This window comes from Narcine bancroftii, chromosome 11 (assembly GCF_036971445.1).
Source record: "Narcine bancroftii isolate sNarBan1 chromosome 11, sNarBan1.hap1, whole genome shotgun sequence".
In the NCBI taxonomy this organism is placed as follows: Eukaryota; Metazoa; Chordata; class Chondrichthyes; order Torpediniformes; family Narcinidae; genus Narcine; species Narcine bancroftii.
In genome coordinates this window covers 12491620-12515649 of record NC_091479.1, presented here as the reverse complement: position 1 = coordinate 12515649, position 24030 = coordinate 12491620, and the positions used below count along the sequence as shown (strand labels likewise).

The following is a 24030-nucleotide window of genomic DNA, read 5'->3' as shown; positions in this document are numbered from 1 at the left end:
TAAAGTGTGAACAGAGTCCTGGGGGGGGGGGGGTGGGGGAGATGGAAGGGGTGCATTGCCAAAAATATGTTGGGAATGGCTGGTTCAGGGAACTGCAGAGAGACCTCTGAATTTGTCAGTAAGAATTAACTGGAAAGATAGAGAATATTGACAGGAAGTACAGTAGATTAGAAAACTTGTATGAGGACAAATGCTTTTCCTGTTTACTGAGTCTTTGAGTGGAGCTTCAACTACCACTAGAACATTTACTTCTAAGTTTACAAACTTACGCCATCACTGCTTTTGGAAGTGAGTTATGATTTACATTTTGTTTTTAATAATCATGTTTTCATGAAGGAATTGACTCATGCTAATTCACTTGCCTTCATTCCCAATTTGATGTATATAAGAATGAGTAGTATCAATTGCCGGGTTATTCAAATGTGTGAAGCTAAGAGGTTTGGGTAAAGTTCATTAGTGGTTTTCAAACTGCCCCCCTCAACTCACATTCCATATTAAGTATTCCCTATGCAGTGCTGTTATTAGTTAGGGATTGGTTAAGGTGGGATGTGAGTGAAAAGAAAAAGTTTGAAATCCACTCTTTTAATCGTCCCTCATTGACTCGTTATGTGCACGGTTTCAGAACTCCAAAAGGAAATGGGCCGATGACAATTTTTCTCTCGCAAAATATTTCAGTAACAATTGGGCCTAGAGCAGCGGTTCTCAACCTTCCCTTCTCACTCACATCCCACCTTAAGCAGTTCCTTACTAATCACAGAGCACTTACGGCATAGGGATTGCTTAAGGTGGAATGTGAGTTGGGGATCTGGTGATATGTAATTCCACCACTAGGTCACCAGGGGTCATCCCGGTGACCTTGTCTCTAAAGCAGTCCAGAGCTACTACAGTCTAGCCTTCCAGGTTCGTCTTGCAGAGACAAGACCTCTTGTAATTCCACCACTAGGTCACCATGGGTCATCCCGGTGACCTTGTCTATAAAGCTGTCCAGAGCTACAGTCTGGCCTTCCAGGTTTGTCCTGCAGAGAGACAAGACCTCTTAGTGTCCATATTAGTTTATTAAAGCTGTCTTATACTCGCACTGCTGGTGTGGTTATTGTCAGTACGGGGAGCAGTTTGAAAACCACTGAGTAAAGTTCATTATAATCCTTCAGGGACTGCTCACAACAAGTGAGCGTGAAAGTAGTGAGCTGAATGGTCCCTTTCAGTGCTGTCTAACTCTGTGGTCCTTTATCATTGTCCTGCTCCTGTGTTTTAAAAACTGATTCTTGAATCAGAGAGGAGAGAGAGAGAGAGTGGAGGGAGGGGGAGAGAGAGAGAGAGAGAGAAAGAGAGAGAGAGAGAGAGGAGAGAGAGAGAGAGAGAGTGCAAAACAAATTGGAGAGAAAGATGGAAATGTGATTGTGTTTAATGTTTTTAACATGTTTCGATTGTAATATTTATGCTTCCAGTAATGTTCAGCATAATTGAAAATATTTAAAGGCTCACACATGCGTCGGTGCACACATATTTCTATGTTAGTTTGGGGATATGTTCTTATACTGTCTGTACCATTTGATGAATATGTATATCGCTGCATGTTCATTCATTTGCATGCATGAAAACATGGCTATAGCCATGTACATATCTTTGTATATTTGGTTACGTATCTAGACACAAGTGTGGACACTTGTGCACGCACATTTCTGTTTGTATTTTTGCGTGTGCATGCCTGCCTGTGCGTGCACACTTGTGCACGTGTCCATGCTGTGGGCACGTGGTCAGGTCCTAAACACCAGTGTTGTGAATCATTCGACCGTGTTGTGCCAGCTGTAATGGCTTCACCACTGAGAAAGTATATTTAATGCCCTTGGCAATCTCAGACAGAATGGAGATTGGGTAATCCTACTGACCCTTCAGGCTGCTCTCATTCTCTGGGATGGAAATTTTATTTTGATTATATATGGTACACACACACACACACACACACACACACACACACACACACACACACACAGATATAGAAATACACACACTCACACACAGGTATAGACATTCACACAAAACCACTCGCACACACACAACCACCCACTCACACCCCCACGCAGAACCATACATACACACACACACACACATACACACACACAACCACACACAGATATAGACATTCACACACAAAACCACTCGCACACACAACCACCCACTCACACCCCCTCGCAGAACCACCCCTACACACACACACACACACGCCCCCACACACAAAATTACCTACCCACAAACACAACCTCCCCCACACACAGACATAGACACAGACCCACGCACAGACCCTTACCCCATGTGCTCTCGATCTTGTCTCACCTAACCTCCGTGAAAGAAAACCTGCTTACATTTACTCTATCTGGACACCTCATAGAGACACGAGCAAGGGAAATCTTTCAGATGCTTCTGAACCACTTCAGCTACTGGGTTATCAGGTGGGATGGCCCGCAATGCAAACCTCCAACTCTGGTTCAGGGATCAAGGTGTTGGCAATGATCAAAATTGGGATGAACCAGGCATCCAAATCCTCGCAAGCTCACTCATCCTCGGAGCTGTTTGATGTGTGGCGTCAGTTTTCAGCCAAACTGCTCGAGGCAATGGCTCACAGAATTGAAGCGTAGACCTTCAGAGGATTAACAGCATCCTGAGCCAACCTCGTGTGCCAACAAAAATAGATCCTTGCATCTTTTCACTGTGGATGCCCATCTGCACCGGAGAGCTGTTTCCAGCTTTGTGTTTTTCCACCAATTTTGGTGACATTGTTTGATCTCGACATTGAAAACAGTAAACAGAAACCCATTAACCCTTTCAGTGCCAGAATCCCATAAAGGTGCCAAGCTCAAACCAGAGGGCGCTGCAACACACCAGTCCTTCAGCCCATCTGAATGATTATTCTGCCTACCTCAGTGGGCCATGGCCACAATGTGTTTTCACTTGGGTCTTTAAAAATGTTAAATAAAATGTTAAATTAAATAAAATTGCTTTATCTCATCTTACAGAGCTGACCTTGACTTGAAAATATTGCTCAGTTATTGCCACTAGTGGGCCATGGCATGTTCGGCCGGAAGCCAGGTGGGCCTCAGACTGAATAGGGTTGACCCATTCACCTGAATCCGGACTGTAGCCCTCCAGACCCCTCCATCTGTATACCTATCCAAATCGAGCCTGCATTCACTGCGTCAGTTGGCAGCTCGAACCACACTGATGGACGATCAATTGCACAGAGGCTGGTTATTGGAAACTGAAGGCTTTTATTAGCAAGAGATGGACAACATCCCTTGTGTTGCTGGCTCCCACTGACCCAGGCTTGAAGTGGGGGCAGGCTTGTCGCGTGACAGCCTTTATTGGGGAGAAAGAGAACAAGTCGTGAGACGGCCAGTGAGAGCAGGGTCAAACATAAAAGGTCATGTCATTTACATACACAATAGTGGTTCGACACCGTGAGCAGGAAAGGGCTTTGGCAAATACTAGAGCGCATCGGATGTCCCCCAAAGTTCCTCAACATGATTATCCAACTGCACGAAAACCAACAAGGTCGGGTCACATACAGCAATGAGCTCTATGAACCCTTCTCCATTAACAATGGCGTGAAGCAAGGCTGTGTTCTCGCACCAACCCTCTTTTCAATCTTCTTCAGCATGATGCTGAACCAAGCCATGAAAGACCCCAACAATGAAGACGCTGTTTACATCCGGTACCGCACGGATGGCAGTCTCTTCAATCTGAGGCGCCTGCAAGCTCACACCAAGACACAAGAGAAACTTGTCCGTGAACTACTCTTTGCAGACGATGCCGCTTTAGTTGCCCATTCAGAGCCAGCTCTTCAGCGCTTGACGTCCTGCTTTGCGGAAACTGCCAAAATGTTTGGCCTGGAAGTCAGCCTGAAGAAAACTGAGGTCCTCCATCAGCCAGCTCCCCACCATGACTACCAGCCCCCCCACATCTCCATCGGGCACACAAAACTCAAAACGGTCAACCAGTTTACCTATCTCGGCTGCACCATTTCATCAGATGCAAGGATCGACAATGAGATAGACAACAGACTCGCCAAGGCAAATAGCGCCTTTGGAAGACTACACAAAAGAGTCTGGAAAAACAACCAACTGAAAAACCTCACAAAGATAAGCGTATACAGAGCCATTGTCATACCCACACTCCTGTTCGGCTCCGAATCATGGGTCCTCTACCGGCACCACCTACGGCTCCTAGAACGCTTCCACCAGCGTTGTCTCCGCTCCATCCTCAACATCCATTGGAGCGCTTTCATCCCTAACGTCGAAGTACTCGAGATGGCAGAGGTCGACAGCATCGAGTCCACGCTGCTGAAGATCCAGCTGCGCTGGATGGGTCACGTCTCCAGAATGGAGGACCATCGCCTTCCCAAGATCGTGTTATATGGCGAGCTCTCCACTGGCCACCGTGACAGAGGTGCACCAAAGAAAAGGTACAAGGACTGCCTAAAGAAATCTCTTGGTGCCTGCCACATTGACCACCGCCAGTGGGCTGATAACGCCTCAAACCGTGCATCTTGGCGCCTCACAGTTTGGCGGGCAGCAACCTCCTTTGAAGAAGACCGCAGAGCCCACCTCACTGACAAAAGGCAAAGGAGGAAAAAACCAACACCCAACCCCAACCCACCAATTTTCCCCTGCAACCGCTGCAACCGTGTCTGCCTGTCCCGCATCGGACTTGTCAGCCACAAACGAGCCTGCAGCTGACGTGGACTTTTTACCCCCTCCATAAATCTTCGTCCGCGAAGCCAAGCCAAAGAAAAAGTGGTTTCACCACACACACTTTCACTACTCTCTGTGTTAAGAAGTTCCCCCAAATGTTCCCATTAAAAAATCAATTTTTTACCCTAAACGCAGCACCTAATCACCTGAGATTGTCTGTCAGCTGGTCAGCTCTTGGAGGGGAGATCGCTCGGGAACACCAGGCGCTGTGGGTTTCTGTGAGGGGCCCTGGACAAAGTGTCGACTCTGTCTGCCTTACGGAAGACGAAAGTTAAAGAATTTCATGTATGTTACATTCTAAATGTAGTATGATGTGACAATAATGAAACCTTTACCTCTAGTTTTTAATTCACCTCACCTCAATGGAAAAAATACATGCTTACGTTTACTCTCTGTAACCCTTCATAAAGGTACATGAAAACCTTTGGAGGAATAGTTTGGCTAAGAATGACCTTGGATGTCACATCCCAATGCATGACACTCCTTGTAGTTTCAGAATACCCAACAACTTTCCACTTATAGTTGATTTTATATTGAGATCCTAAGCGGCAAGGTTTACAAGTATTTAGATGGGCATAATCTGATTCGGGATAGTCGCCATGGCTTCATTCAGGGGTCGTGTCTGAAGAGCCTTATTGAATTCTTTGAGGATGTAACAAGGAACATTGATGAAGGTAGAGCAGTGGATAAAGTATGTCTGGGTTTCTGGGAGGCATTTGATAAGAATCACCATAAGGGCTAATTCAGAAAAAAAAAGGCATAGAATCCAAGGAGGCCTTACTTTGTGGATACAGCATTGGCTTGCCCAGATGGTCGTAGATGGTTTCCATTCTGCATGGAGGTTAGTGACCAGTGGTGTTCTGCAGGAATCTGTTCCGTGACCCCCATTTTTATTTATGACCTGGAAGTGGAAGGGTGGGTTAGCATGTTTGCGGACGGCGTGGAAGGTTGCCAGGGGCAACAGAAGGATATCGGCAGGAGGCAGAGCTGGCCTGAGAAGCTGCAGATGGAGTTTAACCCAGAAATGGATGAAGCGGTTCATTTCGGCAGGTCAACTTTGAAAGCAGAGTTCAATGCTAATGAGAGAACTCTGAGCAGTGTGGAAGAACTGAGAAATCTTGGGAGTTTGAGTCCACAGGACACTCAACGCTACTGCGTAGGTTGGTGTGGTTAAGAATGCATATGTTTGGCTTCATTCCCCATGGGATTGGGTTCACAAGCTGTGAGGCTTTTTTAGGAATTCTGGCATAATTCCCTGAAAGTGGAGTCACCTCTAGATAGGGTGATGAAGAAAGCTTTTGGTGCGTTTCCCTTCATAAATCAGAGTATTGGATACAGGAGTTGGGATGCCATGTTGAAGTTGTATAAGGCATTGGTGAGGACAAATTTGGAATACTGTGTGCTGTTTTGGTCGCTGAATTATAGGAAGGATATAAACGGAATAGAGAGCGTGCAGGGAAAATTTACCCTGGGTTCTGGGTTTGAGTTACAGGGAAAGGTTGAGCAGGCTGGGGCTTTATTCCTTGGAGCATAGAAGAAAATTATGAGGGGGACAGATATAGTCAATGTGGGCGGGCTTTTTCCATTGAAGGTAGGAGAAATTGAAACATGGATCGAGATTGAAAGGGGAAAGAGTTTAGAGGGAAACATGAGGGGGAACTTTCTTCACTCAGAGGATGGTGGGATTGTGGAATGAGCTTCTGGCCGAAGCGGATGTGAGTTCGATTTTAACATTTAAGGAAAAATTGGATAGGTATATGGATGAGAGAGGTGTGGAGGGTTATGGGCTGGGTTCGGGTGGGAGAAGGTGTTCGGTGTGGACTAGAAGGGCCAAGCTGCCCTGGTTCTGTGCTTTACCTGTTATATGGTTATATTAAGTAGTCCCTACTTGAAATATTGTGTTCAGTTCTAGTCACCTTATTAAAGAAAAGATGTGGATGCTATAGAGAAGGTGTATAGGAGATTTACAAGGACGCTGCCTGGGTTGAAGAGAAGGCCTCATGAGGATAGGTTGAGTGAACTTGGTATTTTCTCCTTGGAGCCATGGAGGAGGAGGAGGGGTGACCTGATAGAGATGCACAAGATGATGGGAGGTGTTGATCATGTGGATGGCCAGAGGCTTTTCCCCAGGACTGAAATAGTTAACACAAGGGGGCAGAGTCTTAAGGTGATTGGGAGTAAGTACAGAGGAAGCTTCTTCACAGAGAGTGGTGGGTGCATGGAATGGGCTGCTGGCAATGGTGGTGGAGACAGGGACAACAGGGTCTTTTCACAGACTAGTGGTACATGGAACTGAGAAAAATGGAGGGTTATGCAGTAGGGAAGTTCTAGGTAGGCAGTAGGATTAGATTATTAGGTCAGCACAGCACTGTGGGCTGAAGGGCCTGCACTGAGCTGTAGCTTTCCAAGTTCTTCATTCCATTTTCTATACAGTAAGAACCATAATGGGTCAATGTGGCTGGTGCGAACATGATGGGCTGAATGGGCTATTTCCATGCTGTATGGCTCGATAGCTCTCTAAAAAAAAGTTAAAAAAAATGCTATTCAGCCCATCAAGTCGATAGTTTCTCTCAAAGCTTGCCCATCAGTCCCTAATGCTGGGTTTGCTGCAAGTTGCCTTCCCATCTGCTTTGGCAATGTCTGTTGAACAATAAGGACAATACCCTGGAGTTAGACCACTTTCTCTTCCTCAAAATGATACTCAGGCAACTTCCACACGGACCTCTGAAAGCGTGCTAGTCCATGAATGAGCATCTCGAGCAAAAGCCACATCTCTAACAACGCAAGACTCTCCCAGTATCTGGGGCCTGTGCTGAAGTATCTCAGGAAAGGCTTTCTGACACAAAGATGAGAATTGCATGTGGCAAACTAAACTTGGTGTATGAAGTCAAGTAATTTTGTGTAAGAACGCAATGCTGGGGAAACTCAGCAGGTCACACAGCGTACTCTAAAATAGCAAAGGTAACCAACGTCATGAAGGTATGTGCACAGTGTAGGCAGGCACCCAAACCCTTCCTCTGTGTGCATTATTATCTGGGACAATAAGTTCTTCACTCCTAATAGCAGGGTTAAAATCGTGTAGGTGCGTGCAGTGGGCAAACCAATGTTCTGATTTGGGATTCAGTTCGGTTATGCTTAGTTTGATCGGTTCGCGAAAGTGAGAGGGGAGCTGGATTATAGTCCGCATTGCAGGATTAGGGCTTTTGCTGTGCAATCTGCTGTGCACAATTGTCTTGCTGTCACCACCGAAGAATTGCAATCTGCTCTGAACGCCTCAGTTGGATGGCCGTCACCCCGAGGGGTCGGTCCGTCTGACAGCAACTGCTTACAGTTTCTGCAGCATGTGGCTTTTTTTAAAAAAATTGGAATGTCTCAAAAGTTTATCTTGTCTGGGTAGATTGCCAGCTGGATGGTTTGAAAGCCACGGGAAATCTAGTCATTCTGTCGAACAATCTTAGGCTGCACCGGCCTTCCAGCGTGAGGAGGCTGTCCAGAGGGAGGTGGTAACTCAAGACAACGCGCCACTGACATCAAGGTTAACTCCAGCCTTTGGTGTTCCAGCTGTGTGTACTTCCATCATTCCTTGTGTCATTAAAACTGGTCACTTGACCTTGTTGAAGTTTATAAAATCATGAAGGACATGAATAAAGTGTCAAGTCAATTTAATTGTCATCAAGTATAACTCGACGAAATGCCCCACGGTGCAAAACCAGCAGACACACAACCAGACATCACACACATACAGCCAAACAACACTGATATATACAATAAATAAATAAATGTTGTTTCATGAAAATGAGAGTCTCGGGTGGTCAGTGTGAGCCGTTCCTTTGGTGGTTCATCATTCTCACTGCCCGTGGGAAGAAGCTGTTCCTCAGCCTGGTGGCGCTGGCTCTGATCCTCCTGGATCTCTTCCCCGACGGGAGCAGCTGAAAGGTGCTGTGTGGAAGGAGTCCTGAATGATTTTGTGCGGCCACTTCAGGTAACGATCCCAGTGATCATGTTGATGGGGGGGGGGGGGGGGGGGGGGGGAGAGAGAGACGCTTGTGACCCTCTCATGGTCCTGTGGATTGGCCTCCAATCGATTTCTCTCCAGAAAACATACCACACTGTGATGTAGCTGGCCAGGATGCTCTCAACAGAGCTCCTGTGGAAGGTTGATACAATGGTGGCCAGTAGCCTTGCCCACTTCAGTCTTCTTAGGAAGCACAGTTGCTATTGCACCTTCCTGACAAATGAGGAGATGTCCTCTAGCTAAGTGAACACCAAGGAACTTGGTGCTCTCCACTCTCTCTAGTACCATTATTGATGTGTAGTGGAGGGTGGATATTTCCTGGTCCTCTGGAAGTCCACGATCATCTCCTTCATCCGGTCCACATTGAGACTCAGCTTGTTACTCTCGCACCACATCACGAGCCTTTCCGCCTCTTCTCTGCAGTGCAACATTGTTGGTGCTGATGTGGCCGACTACTGTTGGGTCAACTATAGACTTAACTGGGCTGGTGAGTGAGTGGTGAGGTATGGTAGTGTCCAGGGAGGGTAAGATCCTGGAGAAACGCTATATTGTCTTTACCGTGAGAGCAATGGTATGAACGGATAAATAAAGGTGATTTGATAAGGTTGAAAGTATTTGCTTGAATGTCCATACAGACGTGGTGGACCATAGGGCCTGTGTTGTAACTCTCCACGACTACAATTCTAAACACCAGGAAATGCACCTGAACTGAATTAAAATGAAAGAAGCTTAAAAGCCTCGGGAATGTGTCAATTGAAGTGAATGCCCAAGGATAACCTTGTTGATCAGGTGCCTGACAACATTTTTTTCCAGATCTTGATGAAGGGCCCAAGCCCAAAACTCTGGTTACGTGTCTTTATCCTTGCTCTTTAAAGGACAGTTTGACGTGCTGAGTTTTAATTTCAACCACAGTGAATGCAGAATTTTGTGTTCTACTCAAGTTCAACGTTTTAAAGGTTCCTTTTATTGTCAAGTAATAATACATTAAAAATATAATGCACACATTGCACTTCAACTTTTTTCTTCCATAAGGCAAAGAGTCGCCATTAGTATCACCTGACGCCCTTACAATAGAAGAGAAACAAAAGAGAGACCCTTCAGAGGTATTGAGTTCCGTGGATTCGCCTCCAGCCTTCCCGCAGCCTCACAAGTTCAAGCCATCCTTCTTACAATTCTGCCCTTCCAAATCTCTATAAATTGACTTGGAACCTTTTTGTTTTTAATTATTCATTCAAGGGAGGGGGGCATCACAGGCTGAGCCAATATTTAATTACCCACCCACAATTACCCTTGAGAAAGTAGCAGGGAGCTGCTGTCCTTGAGCTGTAGATATTACCCATACTGATGTGTGAGAGAGAGGGGGGGGGGGGATGGAGATGTTGACCCAACAAACAGCGAAGGAGCAATGATACAGGGTGGTGCGTGTTTGGAGGGCAACCTCAGGTGGGGATGTCCCCCTGTTTTCGCCACCCTGGAGCCGGTGGGGTTTGGGTGTCGTCGTCTCTGTAGCCGTTTTGAGGCAATGTTTCTTGTGAAAGTGTTCGCGGGGGTTCAGGAGATGGTTAGGGGTGGATGTGAAGAGGATGTAATTGTAGGAGGTTGGGGATAATGTGTGGACGGACTGAAGACCACAAAAGGATAGAATTCGGCTTTTGTGCTTCATAATATGCAAGCAATAAATATGAACACTCAGCCATAACATATGTTCGCACTTGTAAGTTCTTTGATAGGGCTTACTGTAGTTTACCTCTTGATAATAGACTTCTGATAAGATTAGAGTTTAATAACATTTTGTTATCATGCGATTACTTTCCAACCATTAAGCTGCATATTCAATTTGCAATGAAAAATTCACACAATGGCCCTGTTAATATATATTTAACATTGATACATAAACTGAGATATAATCTTAATTGGAAATTCAGACTGCACGGTAAATGCATTGAAACATGATGTCCTGGTTTTGTTATTTTGTTGTCTAACACTCGATTATATGAATTTACGCTTGCACTTGAGCATAAAGCTCATCAAAGCAGTTCAAAGATTTTTTTTTGTACCATATTAATTTTATCTCTGCTTTCAGTTGCAGGTGGAGAGGGGAGCGTCTTTACAAGAAAAGCCATTGTCTGTTGGTTGTGAGCTTTATCCAGCCACTGACCCTCTCCTTTGAATCGGTGGCTTATTATTCAAAATCTCGGGGCCTTTTTATGGTGCCACGCCACGTTGATGCCGTGTTAGAGCCGGCTCAACGAGAAAAGAGAGGTGAATTTACCTAATTATGGAGAAGCCCTTCATCAAGCAGCGTGGGGAGCAGTCTTCTGGGAGATGAGCCGAATGCTACAGTAGCGCCGCCCTTCGCCATGATATCATTCAAACGCGCCCGGCAAGTGAAAATTTAATATAGACATTCCCTCCCACCCAAAAGAACAAAAAACCCATCACTCACATGAACAGAGTAATGATGTGATTGACGTGAGTAATATGTACCCGAATACTCTTGAGCGTTTTAAAATTTGTGCTCCTGGGTCGCGGGCTGAGGACGTCATCAGTCCGCACCCCTCCAGCTGCTTTCAGTAGCATTGCCTTTATGGGGGGGGGGGAGGGGGGAGTGGAGAGAGTCGCTCCAAGTGTACCCCCCCCCCCCCGACGGATTGGAGCTCCCAGCACTCGGAAGTTTTATGAAGATGTGGACGGAGAATATCTGCCTTTACATTCACATTTTTTAAATCCACTAATAAAAGGCCTTCTTTCTGGGGCGAGGCTGATGCTCAGACGCTGGGACTCTCTCCTGTTGGAGATGCTGAGGTTTGAAAATCTCTGAAAAGTGATCATTTTCCCCAGTTGAACGTTGTAAATCCGATTGGTCAATGGGACAGGAAGCGGAGTCACGTGGAGAGCCTTTCCAATCTACCAAGTCTGGAGTACGCACTTTCTATTGGCCTGAATATTGAAGTATCCAAGACTAAGCACTTATTGTACTTAGTCTACCATCTGAAAATGTTTCCATAACACTCGACAATAGAGATTTTGAGAGATTTTGTTTCCTGTACACTTTTGGGTATATCTTGTGGATTTTGGGCAGCTGATCACAAAAAAAATCACCTCAGAATTTTCCTATCAGGTACCTTGTTTTAGATATAACCTATTTCTGTGATTTCCTGTCATATTTTAAGTCTACTTCAAGCACACAAAACCGTGAAGTGCAACAAGTCAGTGAAAATTAATTTCCTGCATTCGCACTTGCTGATCTTGGTGCAGTCGGTGACGAACACGGTGAAAGGTTTCACCAGGACATTGCGACCAAGGAAAAGCGGTGACACGAGAGGCATCAGATTCTGAGTACAAATGAAAATCAGTGGCAAAGCATTTTTAGGACAGTCAAACAAATGCACTGTGTCAGCATCATAATGCGATTAAATATGCCAAATTCAATAAAAAGTTAATTTAATGTTCCTCCAACTTCCCGCGTGATACAGCAAACCTGAAATTATCTTTGTGTTCAGGTTGAAGTTGCCTATCATAATGCCCAATTATTTTTTTAGGAAGCAAACCTTTACCACCACTGTGGCACCTTGTTGCTCTTCTTCTGTTGTTTGAGGTGTTTCCCTTGGTCTCAGCCCATCAATCCCCAGTAATGGGAGGACTCTAGGCCAGTGGTCAACCTTTTTCTTTCCACTTACATTCCACTTTAAGTAATCCCTATGCCATAGATACAGTGATTAGTAAGTGATTGCTTAAGGTGGTATGTGTGTGGAAAGAAGTTTGAAAACCACTATTTAATCGTCCCTCATTGACTCGTTATGTGCACAGATTCATAGCTCCAAAGGAAATGGGCCAATGGCAATTTTTCTCAAGCAAAATATTTCAGTAACAATTGGGACGAGAGCAGTGATTCTCAACCTGCCATTCCCACTCACCTCCCACCGAAAGCAATCTCTTACAAATCACAGAACATTGATGGCCTAGGGATTATTTAAAGTGGGAGGCAAGTGGAGAACCACTGCTCTCGACTGTGGGCCTTCCCCACAGCGCCCTCATGTTGGCTGCACTCAGTGCATCCCTCAGCTCGTACTCCTGCCAGTCGGCAAGATTCCCGCACTGGCATCTCCATGTGCTGAAAGACCAACGGGTTTCGGGCAGACCAAAGGGCATCTTTTAACGAGATTATGGTCTTTCAGCAGTTCTGGATGTCGGATTCTCTGTGCCACACCTAGGAATAACCCATGATTCAGAGAATCCTCTGTCAGTGGTCCACTCTTTTCTTCCCAAGCAGTTGACCTCACATTTACCAATTCTCCCTCCCTCTCCATATGAATCAAAATCAGGATTTATCATGAACAAGCCATGAAATTCGGTGTTTTGTGTCAGTATCACAGTGAAAACATTCATATTATAACCATCTTACAACATTACAATAAAAAGTAAAAATAAGGGTGCCCGAAAAGGCAGGGTCTTTGGTTCATTGATTATTCAGGAATCTGATGGTGGAGGGGAAGAAGGTGTCCTCGTGCCACTGAGTGCTCGTCTTTAGGTTCCTGTACCTTTTCCCCAATGGTAGCAGAGTGAAGAGGGCATGGGCTGCGTGGTGGGGTATTTGAGGATAGAGACGGCTTTTTTAAGATGCCACCTCTTGTAGATGTCCTCGATGCAGTGAAGGCTAGTGCCCGTGATGTCACAGGACAAGTTAACAACCCTCTGCACAGTGCACGTGTAAAAGTTCACGAGAGTCATCGATGTCATACAATATCTCCTCAGACACCTGACAAGTACAGCCGCTGGCGAGCCTCCTTTGTGATTGCATCAACGTGGAGGCTCCAAGACAGATCCTCGGAGATGTTGACACCCAGGAATTTGAAGTTCTTGACCCTCTCCTCTACTGATCCCTCGATGACTGGGACATGTTCCCCTGACTTCCTCCTGAAGTCCACAATCACCCCCTTGGTTTTGCTAACATTGAACGCAAGGTTGTTACCATTACACCACTCAACCAGCTGATCGATCTCCCTCCTGTACGCTTCCTATTTGCTATTTGTGATTCTGCCGACAATTGTGGTGGCATCGGCAAACTTGTAAGATGGCATTGGAATTGTGCCTGGCCACACAGTCATAGGTGTATAATGAGTAGAGCAATGGGCTAAGCACGCATCCTTGGGGTGCACTTGTGTTGATGATCAGTGAGGAGGAGACATTGTTTCCAATTCGCACTGACTGTGGTCTTCCGATGAGAAAGTCAAGGATCCAGTTGCAGAGGGGCGTACAGAAGCCTGGACCAGTGGTTCTCAACCTTTTTCTTTCCACTCACCTACCACTTTAAGTAATCCCTAGGCCATCAGTGCTCTGTGATTAGTAAGGGATTGCCTAAGGTGGGATGTGAGGGGGAAGGGAAGGTTGAGAATCACTGCTCTAGACCCAATTGTTACTGAAGTATTTTGCTTGAGAAAAATTGTCATCGGCCCATTTCCTTTGGAGCTCTGAAACCGTGCACATAACGAGTCCATGAGGGACGATTAAAACAGTGGTTTCAAATCCACATAGTAAGCAATCCCTTACTTATCACAGCATCGATGGCATCGGGATTACAAAGTGGGATGAGAGTAGGAAGAAAATGGTTAAGAATCACTGACCTAAAGTTTGTAGCTTCTTGACCAGCACTGAGAGAATAATGGTATTGAAGGCTGAGCTGGAGTTGATGAAGACCAGCCGTGTGTATGAGTTTGCGAGGTGATCCAGAGCTGAGGGGAGAGCCAGGGATATTGCATCTGGCGTGGAGCGATGGTGTCGATAGGCGAATGGCAGTGGGCCCAGTGTACCACCATGCAGAGCGTTTCACAGATAGTGCACAAGCATTTCAGGAGGCAATCAATCAGGTGAAATGTGCATGTACTTCATGTCTGGATGCTATAGAATTAAAAATCATCTTGTGCATATTGAACAAGGATCTGCATCAGTTTCACCTTTGACACCCAACCGGTTTGTGAATAAATCTGGTATGTTAATTCTTTCTCTGCTGGGCAAGGGAAGGTACTCATGGACAGAAAGCTTTATGAGATGCAATGCCACAGTTCTATGCTGCATGTGGCTTTAAACCAGTGGCTCTCATTTTTTTTTCCGCTCACATACCATCGTAAGTCATCCCTTCCTAAAAACAGGGCAAGAATGGCAGGATCGGCCCAACCCGGGGGCTAGCAAGCCACGCGTACAATGTGCGGCTCTTGGAAATACGATGGCTGGGACAGGATTCACACACCAGCCGCACATTGTACGTCAAAGAGCTGCACGTGACCGCGGACCCAGGCCACCCGCCCATCCAAGCTCCCGATGCCCTGGCCGCCCTCCCATCCGTGCTCCCTACGCCATGTGCACACAAGAGTAAAACCTAATTTTTATCCTATCTTGCGGCTCTCAAACATCGAGAGCAGTGATTCTCAACCTGCCATTCCCACTCACCTCCCACCGAAAGCAATCTCTTACAAATCACAGAACATTGATGGCCTAGGGATTATTTAAAGTGGGAGGTAAGTGGAGAACCACTGCTCTCGACTGTGGGCCTTCCCCACAGCGCCCTCATGTTGGCTGCACTCAGTGCATCCCTCACACAGGTTTGGCCACACCTGACCTCTGGCATAGGCTGGCAGGGGCACGGCCCACGCCGCGTGCGCGCGCACAAATTTCGGCGCCAGGGCTCAAAGGGAATTAACGTGCACAGAAAGTAGATCAGACTATAGAATAAAATCTTAACTAAATCAGTTACTTCATACTATATTAAAATGTGCCAAGACAGATTTATTAGCCATGAGAGAGAGGCTAGGCCAATATGATCCTGAAACAATTTTGCTTCCATTTGCACAAGCGTTCAGTGCGCACAGATTTTTGTCACAGGCAAAAGATTTGGACAACATAAGATTTTTGCGCACACTCATGCCTTAAAAAAAAAGATCAGAGGGAACATTGGACATAGGTGTTTTGTGGTTAGTAAGGGGGGGAAAAAAAGTTGCGAACCACTAGTTTAAAGGAATTTAAGATCCGTAAGTTGATAGGAGTCTAAATCCAGCACAATTAAAATTTGATTCTGCATCTATTTTAACATTGTAATCACTGGCTAAGAGGGGTCGCTAAAGGACATTAAGAATGTGCGCAAACTCTCCAAGTGTTCTGACGGTTCAGCGTCATTTCTCTGACCCCCCACGAGGGTAATCCTTGAGAAACCTGCGCTGAGCGGTCAGATGTTTTGAACATCCAGCTGACAGATATGACTCATCATTCTACACAGCTTCTCAAGGTGTTTGAAAACTTGACCTAACCAGGATTGAAGGCCTGCACATGGTGGCGCTTGAATCTGTGGTTCACTCCGTGCCCGGTCTGAGCATGGGTGCCGAATTTGTCCTTCGGGACAGGTTACTGCAGACAAACACTGAGGGTGGTGTTAATGGAGGAATGCAAGAAGCCGATGTTGGATCAGTAGTTAGGTTTAACGCCACCATCTTGGGGCATATTTTCCTGGGCTTGAATAAACCACCCATTTAATCCAACAGTGTGTTACTGAAGGCAAATAAAAACCCTAATGCATTGCAATGAAGAGGGTGATGAGAGGTTATTGTTGTACATAAGTACAATATACCTGTTCACTGACATTCTCCGTGTTTGCTATAGCCACACAGATGTCAATAATACATTAAATTACCACATGAGAAGATAATAAATATAAAAGTATAGATTAATATTCGCAGTTCCAGTTAGTGCAAAAAAACCCAGCGATGTTACAACAGTCTAAACAGAGTACTTTATGGCTATGGTTCAGGTCAGACTCGATGGGTTTGTAGCCTATTTGTGTTCCACTTATGTTTTTTTTTTATAAACATAGATCTTTGCGGTTTTCTTTTCCCGTTCTAAAGTGTCTCCCTACCTTCCGGTAGTGGCTGTTTACACAGGAACAAGCAAAACTCCAAATATCAGTGTCACGCCCCGATTTTAGACAGAGTACCTGAAGTGCGGCATTTACGTCCTGTTCATTAGCCCGTTGTTCGCAGATTGCCTGCAGTTCAGTTTAGATTGAAAACGGCGTGGGGTCGTGGAGGTAAAAGTTTGGAACGGGAATTCCCGTTAAGATCTTTTTACACAGGCTGCGTTCTGGAAAATTGGGAATAATTCCCCAGAGCGCAGCGGCTGTGTAAAAAATGTTTACGTCTTATGGTACAAAGAGGGTCAAGAGTCTGGAACAAATACTGGTCTTGAACCTTGAGATGCCAGACCTTTGGCTTCGGTACCTGCTGCCTGAAGGAAGCGGTGAGAAGGGGTGATGGGGACCTGGGTGATGTCGGCTGCCTTCTTAGGGCAGCACTGCCATTTTCTTCAGCATTCCTGGGCACTTGTGTTTCCAAACCCAACCAGTGCAAGTGACTAATTGAGCACAGCTAAGGTCTAAAATTTCAGTATGATGGTGACTCATGTACCCTTGGCCTTCACCGTTCCTCTGTGCCAGGCCTCCACAGCTCTTAATTCCCCATCAACCAATATATGAATCTACCAGCACATGAAATACCTCTATGAGTGAGCCTCCACAGGGAAGAGAATTCCAGAGATCACTACTCTGCGAGAAGAAATGTCTGATGACTTTGTTTTTAAATAGCTAGCCCGCTTAACTTGAAGGTATGTCCCCTCATTCGAGATCCTGCCACGAGTGGAATCAGTTCTACGCTGCAGCAGGTGTGGACCCAGCCATTGCCCCATTTCCTTTGGAGTTCTGAAACCGTGAACATAACGAGTCAATGAGGTGCGATTAAACAGTGGTTTTCAACCTTCTTCTTTCTGTCCACATCCCACCTTATGCCATAGGAATTGCTTAAGCTGGCATGCGAATTTAGTGGGGACGGCGGCAGTTTGAAAACCACTGTATTAACCTGACCAGAGCTTCTCCAAATCTAGCTCGATGCTCTGGATGAGCGGAGTGACCCTGGACCGCCCCAAAGGCAGCATACCCCAAACCACCTTGGACCCACTCAATGCCTGGGACTAGCCAAGTGACTGGCATTGCCGCCTTTACTCCCCTCCTGCCCGTACCTCAATTAGGCCAGAATTCTCCAGCTTTATTCCAGCCAAACCATCTCCTTCAGCCAGTCCCTGAATCTCCATTCAGTTGCCAACATGCACGTGAAAAATAAAATGGCTCAAGTATTTACCCATCTCCCTATTTTGCTCTATTTTAATTATTCATTGGGATTTTTGTGTGTTTTGAACACATTTTTTTTAATTAATCTTTTCAATTTTTAATATTTTTATTTCTTTAAAGCAATTCTATCAGTTTGAAAATGCCTCTCAGTCAGTTAAAACCCATTACAAAAGCTCACAGACTGCACTCGGTGATGTGCCAGATTGTACCTCATTGCCAGTAAGACCTCACTATGCCTTGCCTCTTGATTTTGAATAGCGAGGAGCTCTGGGCAATTGGACATGCACGTCCAAAGCAACCATGAATTGCCCATTTGGTATAATATTGTTGTAGAATGTCTCTTTAAACCCTCACACATCACACAGGATCTTTGACCCACTACCATCAGGAAGGAAGTACAGGAGCATCAAAATCAGGACGGCCAGGCTGTGAAGCAGCTTCTTCCTGCAGGCTGTGAGATTGATGAACGGCGTCCTGTAACTTTAGGTCTCTCATAAAGGAAGTGAGAAATTATTCTGAAACGTTTACACATATTTAATTTTTTTTAATTTAGACATGCAGCACGGTAACTGCATTACTATGTGCCGTGCAAGTGTGTAAGTGTGTGCAACGTGGTCCCGAAAAACGCTGTTTCATCTGGTTGTGTTGGCACAGTCAGATGATAATGAAACGAGAGAGAAGGGAAAGAAATTGAGTAAAAGGTTCATGTCTTCATGTGTTATCACTTATCAGTCTCCGAAATGCTTCGCAATTATGAATTCATACAAAAGAATTAGCACAGTTAGAAATCAGGACAGTGGAACAGTCATAATTAAACTGTCTATCCATGATGGCCAAGTTTGAGTACCAAAGCAGACTAATAGATAACAAAAAGACATCTCAAAATAATTGTTCTTGAAAAATTATCATTAATAGGTTCTTCATATTTCTTACCTTCTATGAAAAAGACGTTGGAACCACCGGAGGCTTCAGATGTTGGAATCTCGAGCAAAACGATTTATTTTTTTTAAGATAGGCTTTGCGTGATTTTCCCGGTCTGAAGAATGTCTGACATCTTGGCATTGGTCGTTCACGCACGAGCGACAAAAACTCCAGATCTCCGTTTCGTTACGCAAGTTCAGGCAGCGTACCGGCAGAGCGGGAAGCAAAGAGGAGGGACTTGAACGGGAAGGACTCAGACTTCTCATTGACCAGCATCGGCGACTCTTGCGTCTCTTGAGTTCGTGAAGGAACTCATCAGGTCGAGCAGCATCTGCGGAGGGAAACAGAAAATATACAAAAAGTTAAGGTAGATTTTTGTTGGGGGGGGCGCCACATGGTTTGTGCGGCAGTTCGTGCAATGCTATTACAGCGCCGGTGTCCTGGGTTCAAAACCAGTGCTGTCTGTGAGGGGTCTGTATATTCTCCCCGTGGGCTTCATCTTAGTTCTCTGCTTTCCACCAAATAAAAGTGTGATGTTTGTAGGTTAATTAGTGCATTTGGAGGCATGAGTTCGTGGGCTGGAAAGTATCATCTGTCTCTCTGAATATAGTAAAATAAGTACATGCTGTGTAAAAAGCTTGGAATGGGAATGAGGGTGCCATTCTGACATTTTACCTCCTTGGTCAATTTCCTGGAGTGTTTGCAGTCTAAAGTGAACAACAGGCATTCCATGAACAATGGGCTAATGGATAAGACGCTGCTGCAGTAGCGTTGTAAGTCCCACTTGTGACAGAGTATTTAGAGGTGGTTTGGGAGGAATTGTTAGAGCAGCTTGCACACACACATTTTAAAAACACAGAATATTTGCAGGACTTTTTTTGCAGGGAGCAACAAAGTATCGACAGCAGCTTGTCTGGGAGAGCTTGTGATCTTTGCAGGCGGAGAAGAAGAGAGAGAGGAGACAGAAATCAATTCCAGAAGGACCAGCTGGCAAACTTTGGAAGGCTGCCTGGTCAAAGGAAAAGACTGGCAGTCTGAAAGGTGACCTGAAAGAAAGAGGATCATCTGGAGAACCAAGACTGTCACCAAGACTGATTGAGAAGGAATCAATTGTGGATCCCCTGGAAAAGGAATCTATCTCTGAAAACCAGCAAGAACCCTCCTAGGTGGTAACCATTTGCCTGTTAAGCACCAAAGACTGGTGAACTCTGTTCATGCTAACTTCTGTGCACAGTACAAGAATTGCCTGCAACTAGTGAGATTGGACTGTGATCCAAAGAACTTTTCTAATATTAAATATTACATACACTTGCGCTTAGTATTAGAAGGGGTATCAAGTAGTTAGGTAGGTTAAGTAATAAGTTTAAGTTTAATTCTGATTTCTTGTTCAATTGTAATTAAAAACTACTTGTTTAAGTGACCCTGTGTTGGTGAATATCGATTGCTGGTGGTTTTTGGGGTCCTCTGGACTCCATACCACACCAAAATAAACCAATTACCATACAAACAACATACGTTTTTTGAGGGGGGTGTAAACCAGAGCACCCAGAAGAAACTCATGCAGGCATGTACAAACTCCTTACAGACAGCGCCAGATTCGAACCCGGGTTTCTGGTGCTGGAGTATCAAGAGGGCACAACTTCAGGATAATGGGCGTCACATTTTTAAAAATCTTTAGCCCAAGGGTTGTGAGTCTGTGGAACTTGTTGCCACAGGCGGCTGTGGAAGCGAAGTCACTGGGTGTATTCAAGGCAGAGACTGACAGGTACCTGATTAGTCAGGGCCTCAAGGGTGACGGGGAGGGGAGCTGAGTAGTTGGATGGAACCGCTCATGATAAAATGGTGGAGCAGACTGGCCTACATCTTGTGATTGATGGTTACTTAGAGAATTGAGGGAAGTGGGGTCCATGCCAGAAATGGTTTTTGAGATTAAAGATCAGCTGTGACTTTATTGAAAGATATAACTGGGTGTGAGGAGATCCAATCGTCACCTCCACCTGTTTCATATCAGAGATCTTAATTAACGAAAGAGAATTAGAACAGATTGAGATGTTATTTATCATCCTAACAACCTCTACTGTTCTATTGGGGACTTCACAACACATTCCAAGTGAATTATTCTGATTTCATGGCCAATGTGGTTGCAAGCAATACTAAGTACGCACATAATTCATTTCCTCAGTAGGGGAGAAAGAGGAAGAACACGGTGGTGATAAGTCTTTACCACCACTTGGATAAAATATCATCCCATGAATAATTGCCAGTGAGCCATTTGTCAGGAGAGAGTTGGGAGGGAGCAGACGGTGTGAAGTAACTGAGTGCAAGAAACAATCTACTGGAGGAACTGAGCAGGTCAAGCAGCATCTGTTGGGGAGAGAGAGAATGGCCTAGGTTGCAGAGACTGACTCTTCAAGACTCAGAGGGCAGAGGGGTGGTGGCTGGTACCTTCCCTCTGCCCTCGAGGAACTCAGCTCGACCTGCCGGTCTTCTCCAGCAGATTGGCTTTGGCTCCACATTCCAGCATCTGCGGTCTCCCGTGTGCTTCTGCAACTTGGACTCTCGAGCTGCTACTCTTTTGTTCAGTCACAATCTTTGAAAACACTTAACTGTCGCTGCATCTGCAGGTTCCTCCCCCTCCACAGAGCTGCCCGAAACCCAAACAATAACATTGTAGATAATTAACCCCCTCTCCCACCCCCCCACCCCCAAGTTTACAGAAAAACCCTCTGATCGAGGCAACTCTCACTAAGCAGGGATAAGCCGACACTTTAAGAGAGTCGCCCCAATGGTGAGCAGCATCAACCAGCTCTTCATCCTGGGTGAAGCCATCGCTGTTTCAATTTTATCCAAACAGCTGCTACGAGCAAAGCCCGACCAAGGCTCTCCGCTGGCTGAATATTTGCTCCCATCTTCACCAAAGTTTTGTGCGTTACTTCACAGAACATTTACTTTGACAATTTTAAACTTGTGCAATTAACTTTTTTCTGATTTAATTATTTTTATTGGTTTTCCTCCAAATTGTTGCCAGTTTCTTGAAGCTTGAATTCTGGATACCAGGGGTTTCACTGTAGACTTGCAGATTGTCAACTGTAAAATTGAGCCCACATTCACCACTTCAGCTGGCAGCTTGTTCCACCCTCCCACCACTCTCTGTGTGAAGAAGATCCCCCTAAAATTTCCCTTTTCACTCTTTAACCATTAACCCATGTCCTCTGGTTTGTATCTCACCTACCCTCAGTGGAAAAAAGCCGACCTATATTTACTCTGTGTATCCCCTCATAACTATTGAGGGCAGGAAAGGAATAGCAGAGTGTAAGATTTACAGTGATATGTTTCAGAAAAGAAAACCCACTGCAGTTGACTCAAAAAAAAGTTCACCAAGAGTAAACAGAAACTATAGCGATGTCCCTCCATAGGGCGACACGGTGAGCGCAACCTGGGTTCGAACCCTGCTGAGTCTGTAGGGAGTCTGCGTTTCTCCCCGTGTTCTGTGCGGGATTCCTCCGGGTGCTCCAGTTTCCTCTCACTCTTCAGAACGTATGGGATTGATGGCTTAATTGGTGTATTGGTGGGGAGCATGGTCTTGAGGGCCAGAAGGTCCTGTTATTGGGCTGCATTTAAATTTAAATGCAAGGATGAGATGCAGGGAAAATGTAGATTGTTGTGGAGTAGGGTTACATAGGTAACATAACATAACATTACAATTACAGCACGGAAACAGACCATTAGGCCCTTCTAGTCCGCACCGAACCAAACACTCCTCTCTAGTCCCACCTACCTTCACAATGACCATAACCCTCCACCTTCTTCTCATCCATATACCTGTCCAGCTTTTTCTTAAATAATAAAATTGACTCTGCCGCCACTATTTCTCCCGGAATCTCATTCCATACTGCTACCACTCTCTGAGTAAAGAAGTTCCCCCTCATGTTACCTCTAAACCTCTGCCCCTTAACTCTTAACTCATGTCCTCTTGTTTCAATCTCTCCTATTCTTAACAGAAATAGTCTATCCACATCCACTCTGTCTATCCCTTTCATAATCTTAAATACCTCTATCAAATCCCCTCTCAACCTTCTACGCTCCAAAGAATAAAGACCTAATCTGCCCAATCTCTCCCTGTACTCTAGATGCTTAAACCCAGGTAACATTCTGGTAAACCTTCTCTGCACTCTCTCCACTCTGTTTATATCCTTCCTATAATTTGGCAACCAGAACTGCACACAGAACTCTAAATTAGGCCGCACCAACGCCTTATACAATCTCAACATCACTTCCCAACTCCTATATTCCATGCAATGATTGATAAAGGCCAGCATACTAAAAGCCTTCTTCACCACCCTATTCACGTGAGTTTCTACCTTCAGGGAATGATGTACCGTTACTCCTAAATCTTTCTGCTCTTCTGTATTCCTCAATGCTCTCCCATTTACCACGTATGTCCTGTTCTGATTCTTCTTACCAAAATGAAGCACCTCACACTTATCAGCATTAAATTCCATCTGCCATTTTTCAGCCTACTTTTCTAAGCAGCACAAATCCCTCTGCAATCCTTGAAAACCTTCTTCATTATCCACTATTCCACCTATCTTAGTATCGTCTGCATATTTACTAATCCAATTCACCACCCCATCATCTAGATCATTAATGTATATAACGAACAACAATGGGCCCAATACAGATCCCTGAGGCACACCACTGGTCACCACCATCTAATCTGACATACAATTTTCCACTACCACTCTCTGGCCTCTCCCTTTCAGCCAATGTTCAATCCATTTGACTATCTCAAAATTTATACCTAAAGACTGCACCTTCCTAACTAACCTTCCATGTGGTACCTTATCGAAGACCTTACTGAAGTCCATATAGACAACATCCACAGCGCTACCCTCATCCCCATTCCTAGTCACCTCTTCAAAAAATTCAATCAGATTGGTCAAACAGGTCCTTCCGCTCACAAATCCGTGTTGAGTGCTCCTGATCAGACCCTGTCTATCCAGATGTTTATAAGTACTATCTCTAAGAATTTTCTCCATTAATTTACCTACCACAGACGTCAAACTTACAGGCCGATAATTGCCAGGCTTCCTCCTTGAACCCTTTTTAAATACGCCAATCCTCCGGCACTATCCCCATCTCTAATGACATTTGGAAAATTACCGTCAGAGCCTCTGCTA

At 45.2% G+C, this 24030-nt stretch overlaps 1 long non-coding RNA gene across 1 annotated transcript; it reads left to right on the top strand.

Annotated features, from left to right (window-relative positions):
- The first annotated feature begins 213 nt into the window (after positions 1-213).
- On the top strand, positions 214-12211 carry LOC138746310 (uncharacterized). Its single transcript, XR_011346855.1, has 2 exons — positions 214-288; positions 10847-12211. It is a non-coding gene; the product is annotated as an uncharacterized lncRNA (long non-coding RNA).
- Positions 12212-24030: the final 11819 nt, after the last annotated feature.